The 6,144-nt window shown below is 32.7% G+C and overlaps 1 long non-coding RNA gene across 1 annotated transcript; it reads right to left on the bottom strand.

Moving 5' to 3' along the window:
• Positions 1–4,559: 4,559 nt before the first annotated feature.
• LOC142615682 (uncharacterized) lies at positions 4,560–5,232 on the bottom strand. The gene is made up of 3 exons (XR_012840827.1): positions 5,160–5,232; positions 4,749–4,853; positions 4,560–4,660 (listed from the first exon to the last, which is right to left on the bottom strand). It is a non-coding gene; the product is annotated as an uncharacterized LOC142615682 (long non-coding RNA).
• Between the last annotated feature and the right edge of the window lie 912 nt (positions 5,233–6,144).

The raw sequence follows: 6,144 nt of genomic DNA, 5'->3' as shown, positions 1-6,144 counted from the left end.
AGAAACTTTTTACCAAATAACCTAGTGTCTATAAACTCTGGCTCTTGGAATTTCGCAATATTCAAAACCACTTGGTTGATCTTTTCTATTGAATTCTATGTGGGGCCTACCCACAAGCAGGCCTGACTATTTATGAAATGTGCTTAGCACCTAAAATTTACATAAATTTGGTTTTTCATCGTAAATTTTAAGAAGTTTATTGAAAACATTAAACCTTCTAACTTTCTATTTTAATTCACTCATTTTTAACAATAAAGAATCTAGGATCTGACATGCATGTTATACAAATTTCATTTAAACTTTAGATTAAAAAAATAGCCAAATTATCAAGCACGTGAGTCCCCCGTCACGTGTTAATGTTAAATGATTATTTTATTTTAATTTTGTTGAGTTATCATTTACATTAATTTAATTTTTGAAATTTTAATAATATCTTTCTTATTTATATCTATACTATTATATAAGGGGCTTCTCATGTTTGAGTTACTCATTTTTTAATTAAAAAATGCCTCTATACCCATGTGTTTAACTAGAGATAAAAGTACAGGACAATTTGGTAAAAATACAACTCTAACTCCTACTAAAACATTGCCTAAAAAATAGGATCACTTTCATGTTAATTTTCAAATTACTTTATCCTCTTATAAATTAAATTTTCAAAATAAAAATTGTATATATAAAATTTTAAAAAAAACGCAGATTTGTTTTCTACAAAATAGGATCACTAAAAAAAAACCTCATCCCACGCGCTTCGCGTGTGTGAGGGTGCTAGTTACTATTAAAAGGGTTTCTCCTGTTTGGATTCCTCAATTTTGATGTCTAAAATTCCTTCAAATTTACCAATTTGTAAAGTTAAAGTAATAGAGTTATACATGTAAAATTACCGATTTAGAAACTCCTAAATTTTAGCTAAATTTAAAAAGCAGTTTCTTTTATATCTATTTTGGGGAAAAAAAACTTCATAATCTTATTCTTGTTGCTGATCTTTTCTCTAGAATCTAATATGACTTTAGTTTTGCAGACCAACAAAAAGATTAGTATAAACAAAGAGAATTGAGTCTACTCTTAGGCAAAGCTCAAATATTCCATTTATCGACACCACTCAAGCATCAATGATAGCATCTTTAGATTCAATTAAGCTTAGAGGTTTTGTATTTGCTCACTATTATATGTTGTAGGAAGTGTAGATTTCTCACCATCTTTAAAACATTGATCTCCCATGCACATCATGCACACCAAGCTGCTGTTGTATATAAATTATTAGTGCTCATTCTAAATGATATAGAGAAATTAATTAAAAAAATGATGTGAGAAAATTATAATATTATTTATTTTTAATATTCTATATTAGTAATTTACATGTGGCTTGACTTCAAAACTAGTATTCTAAAAAACAATAGTTCAAACTTGATCCTCTTAAAAAACCTATTGTCAAAAAACCCATCTGATAACATGGCCCATGCTCGGCCACTTAAATCAAACCCAACTCAATCTCATTAAAATTCTTATTTCAAATCCAACCCACACCAGCCTTGGCCCACCTCTTGACCCATTTCGAATTAAACCCATTCAATTCAAGTCCAATATCAAAATTTAACCCATTCCACCATAAGGCCAACCTGAAACCTCACTTAAAGCTCTTAAAGAACTCAAGCCCAAGCCTAGACACACATCCAAACATTAGCTCAAAAGTAAAACATAACATTTTTCTTTTTTTCAACCCAATCCGAAAATTACCACTAAGCCCAAAATCTCTACTTGAATTCTCAACCCAAAATCCAGATCACTCATAAACAAACCCATGTCTCTCGCCATTCTCAATGCCCAGCCCAAAACTGTTAAATCCAACCCTCTAAATTCAGCCAATTAAGTTCACAAATAATAAGTGTGGGAGTAAAAGGACCCAAGCGGGTATTTGGGCCTTTGGGCACTACAACAAAAATGGACTATAGTGACAAAACCTTTCGTCACAATATGTCCTTATTTCGTCACCGAATACATATGGTGACGAAATAGCATTCGTCACCTTAGCTCCGTCACAGAATGTATAGGTGACGAAAATGTTTCGTCACCAAAAAACTAATGATAGGTGACGAAAATGTTTCGTCACCAATAAAAAATGACAGGTGACAAAATTTTTTCGTCACCTAATATTTTCGTCACTAAACCTTATTTCTAGTGACAGAATATTTCGTCACCAAATGTATTTTTTTTCCAATTTCAATAGATCAGGTGACAAAGTTTTGCGTCACCAATCATTTTTTTTTTTTTTTTTTAATTTCAATAGATCAAGTGACAAATTATTTCGTCACCAATTTCTGCTTATAGTCAAATATGGCAACAAAAATTATCGTCACCAATTTTATTTTTTTATTAATATTCTTTACATTTACTTGTCATTACATTGACCTGTTCATTTCTAACCAAATCCATAAAAATAAATAAAATAAAAAACATTCATTCATTAAATCCATAAATAAAATCCATACAATCTAAAAATGCAATAAAGATGTTCACAAAGTAATTACAACCATTTACATACAAATAATGTCTTAGCTTCCAAACTTTACAGAAAATTAATTGAGTTCAAGTAGTCCCACAAAAGCTAGCTTTTTGCCACCAATCCCAAATCTGCACAAGTATCAAGGAAAATACATTAATAACAAACTAGACTGCAAACCCATATCCCTAATAAGATGTACTACAACAACAACAACAAAAAGATTATTATTAGTAAGACAATGCAAAAAATATCCACGAAATACCCAATAACAAACTAGACAAAATAAGCATAATGCAAAAGCATATGAAGCCAAACTATCAAATAAAGAAGACCCACAACATTCTCATCAAATAAAAACCAAATCTACATTACAAACTATGGACAAATCATAAAGAATGCAGAAAAATCCGAATTCAAAACAAAACAAATAAAGTGAAATCCAAAACAAAAACTCAACCACCATCATAAACACAAACCCACCCACCACAACGAATAAAAAATCTAGCCAACACTATTAAAAAAAAAAACTAGCCACCACCATTAAAAAAAAAAAACCACGGCCACCACCATAAACAAAAAACCCACTACCACCATTAAACAAAAAGCATAGCCACCACTCATTAACACAAAAATCCAGCCACTACCATAAACAAAAAACTCAGCCATCACAATAAACAAAAAACTCAGCCGCCACCACCACAAATAAAAAACCCACCACCACTATTAAACAAAAAACACAGCCACCAACATTAACACAAAACTCAGCCACCACCATAATCAAAAACCCCAACCACTACCATTAAACAAAAAGCACAGTCACCACCATTAACACAAAAACCACCACCATTAACACAAAAACCCCAACCACTACCATTAAACAAAAAGCACAGTCACCACCATTAACACAAAAACCCAGCCAGTACCATAAACAAAAAACCCACCACCACCGTTAAACAAAAAACAAAGCCACTACCATTAACACAAAAACTCAGCTACTGCTATAAACAAAAAACCCAACCATCACAATATACAAAAAACTCATCACCAACATTAAACAAAAAACTCAGCCACCACCATAAACAAAAAACCCACCACCACCATTAAACAAAAAACACAGTCACCACCATTAATACTAAATCATAGTTACTACAATAAACAAAAAAAACTCAGTTATCATAATAAACAAATAACCCACCACCAACATAAAACAAAAAATCCAACCATCACCATAAACACAAAAACCCAACCACACAATAAACAAAAAATCCAGCCACCATCATTAACACAAAACCCACCACCACCATTAAACAAAAAAATCCAACTACCACCACAAACAAAAAACCCACCACCATCATTTAACAAAAAACACAATTATAGCACAATTGTGTTACGGTACTCTCATACATATAAGAGGTTACTATAGCACAGTTGTAAAAATGTTTATAATTGAGAGACAGTGTAATACTTGTTTTTGTGTTTTTATGCTAAAATATAGCAACATAGACCATATATAAGCCCCAATACTAATGCTCTTAGGTAGGCAAATAAAACACTAACCAGGATGTGTTCTAGTTAGTAGATGAGCTCCCCCCACTGCCACAAATGTCACTGTCACCCTTGCTCCTCAAATATTGTATGATGCAATCCATCTTCTCCTCCAACCTGAAGTTTGCATCCTGGAGCTCTTCTACTTGACCCTCCAGCCTATAGTTTGCATCTTGGAGTTCTTCTACTCGACCCTCGAGTTGTTAAGTGTACTGAGTTGAGGAAGATAAAGCAGGCGTCCTAAGAGATGAGGAAGGCCTCATGCCAAGTCCCTTTACATAGCCAGATCTCGGCTTAAGAACCATCATAGATATCTCCTCTTCAGTCAAAGGCTGTGCTTCAGGAGTGCTACAATGCTCATCTTGCACTCTTAACATCTCTTGCTATCATTTCAAATAATAGAAACCATCAGAAATATATATGTTCTAGTTTTGCAAACATATATAGAATAAAAATAAATATATTCTAGTTTTGCAAACTCAAGGCATATACTGATATACATACATATGTATGTTCGCAATCAGGGTGTACCCACTGTTTTGTCTTTGAATTGAAGTGGGTATCATAGTAGACTTGTGCTAGCTTAGGAATATGACCTCCATTTTTCCGTCTCTGATTATATGCTTTTCAATGTTAGAAGACAAGTTAATTAATTACAACAAGTAATATACTAAGCTTTTGAAAAATTGAAATAACACACCGCCTCATCCACCCTAACTGCAAGCGACTTGTTTCCACATCTATGAATGTGTTTGTCAACCGTTCCCTCTTTATTTCTGTTTCTAGCATTTCTTGCTGAGACTTTCTATAAAGAATAAAGACCAAGAAAATATTAGAGTTTTGACTTAAGTTATATATATATATATATATATATATATATATATATATATATATATATATACACACACACATAGATTACAATATAAATCTACTCCACCTTTCAAATAAATATTAATCAAACAAATTTGATAGAACAAATAATCTAGTAGACATGACACCATAATAAGATCTACATAAAATATTACTCCAATGCATATATAGATAGGGATTATGTAGGTGAAAGGTGAGAACATACTTCACTTGTAATTAAAATTTTCAAAGTATTAATTACCAGCCAATCTTCATCACTCCACTTTCCATCAATGAGTTCAATCCATTTTTCTCGTGTGACATTTTTTGGTGGGTAGTTTCTTGCATATGTGTTTCCTTCATCCTTCACAAGTTTCTTATATTTTGCGAACAACTTGTTGTAGTGGCTGCTCAATAATCTACCACACTTTGTATTTAGAGATTTGTTCACAAGTACAGATTCTCCTTGTATATCAAATTGATCCTGCAAAGTGAGGTATGTATAAAGAAAATATCATTCATTGAATTCAATATGCTTAGTGACAGCATCAACAATACACTATAAAATACAACATAAAGAATAAAGCAATGTAATTAAAACAACAAAATTAAGCTCATGGACAACTATAAACATTTAAAATACCGCCACATTTTGAATGATCGCCTCTTTTTCACTGCTATCAACATTCTTCCAACTATAAACATTCATAGTGGACAAGTTCGTACGCACTTGTACACCAATTTGACTAGCAAACTTCCCTGCATGTTCACTAACAGGAGCACAAAACTCTGGGGCAATGCGGACCGGTAGCTTCCCATATTTCTCAACAAGTCCTCGTACCCCTAATCCACGCGTCATGCCACGGGCACGTCTACAAGTCGATGCTATCAAGACATAATAAAAATTAAATCAACAAGTGAACTAAATATAGTGTGATTATGAAATCAAGTAATGGAACTTAAATATCTCACCATCCGTGGTAGACGGTGTGCCCACAAGCTGTGCCTCAACATTAGTAGAAATTTGGGCAAGAGAATCTCCACCAAGATGCGTGCTTGATGATGGGCCGATATGTTGGACTGCTGGTGTAGATTCCTTATGCTTATAACGAGTCATCTGTATCATGCGAACGTATATAAAAATATCTAAATTTATTACAAGTTAAGATATAAACAAGTTATTTCATCATTTAAAATATCTTCAATCAATGATTGTCATTGATCATTCCAAACACAATATTACAAAG

The sequence above is a fragment of the Castanea sativa genome, chromosome 11, assembly GCF_040712315.1.
Source record: "Castanea sativa cultivar Marrone di Chiusa Pesio chromosome 11, ASM4071231v1".
In the NCBI taxonomy this organism is placed as follows: Eukaryota; Viridiplantae; Streptophyta; class Magnoliopsida; order Fagales; family Fagaceae; genus Castanea; species Castanea sativa.
Note: the sequence above shows the minus strand (reverse complement) of the source record. Positions and strands in the feature narration are given on the sequence as shown.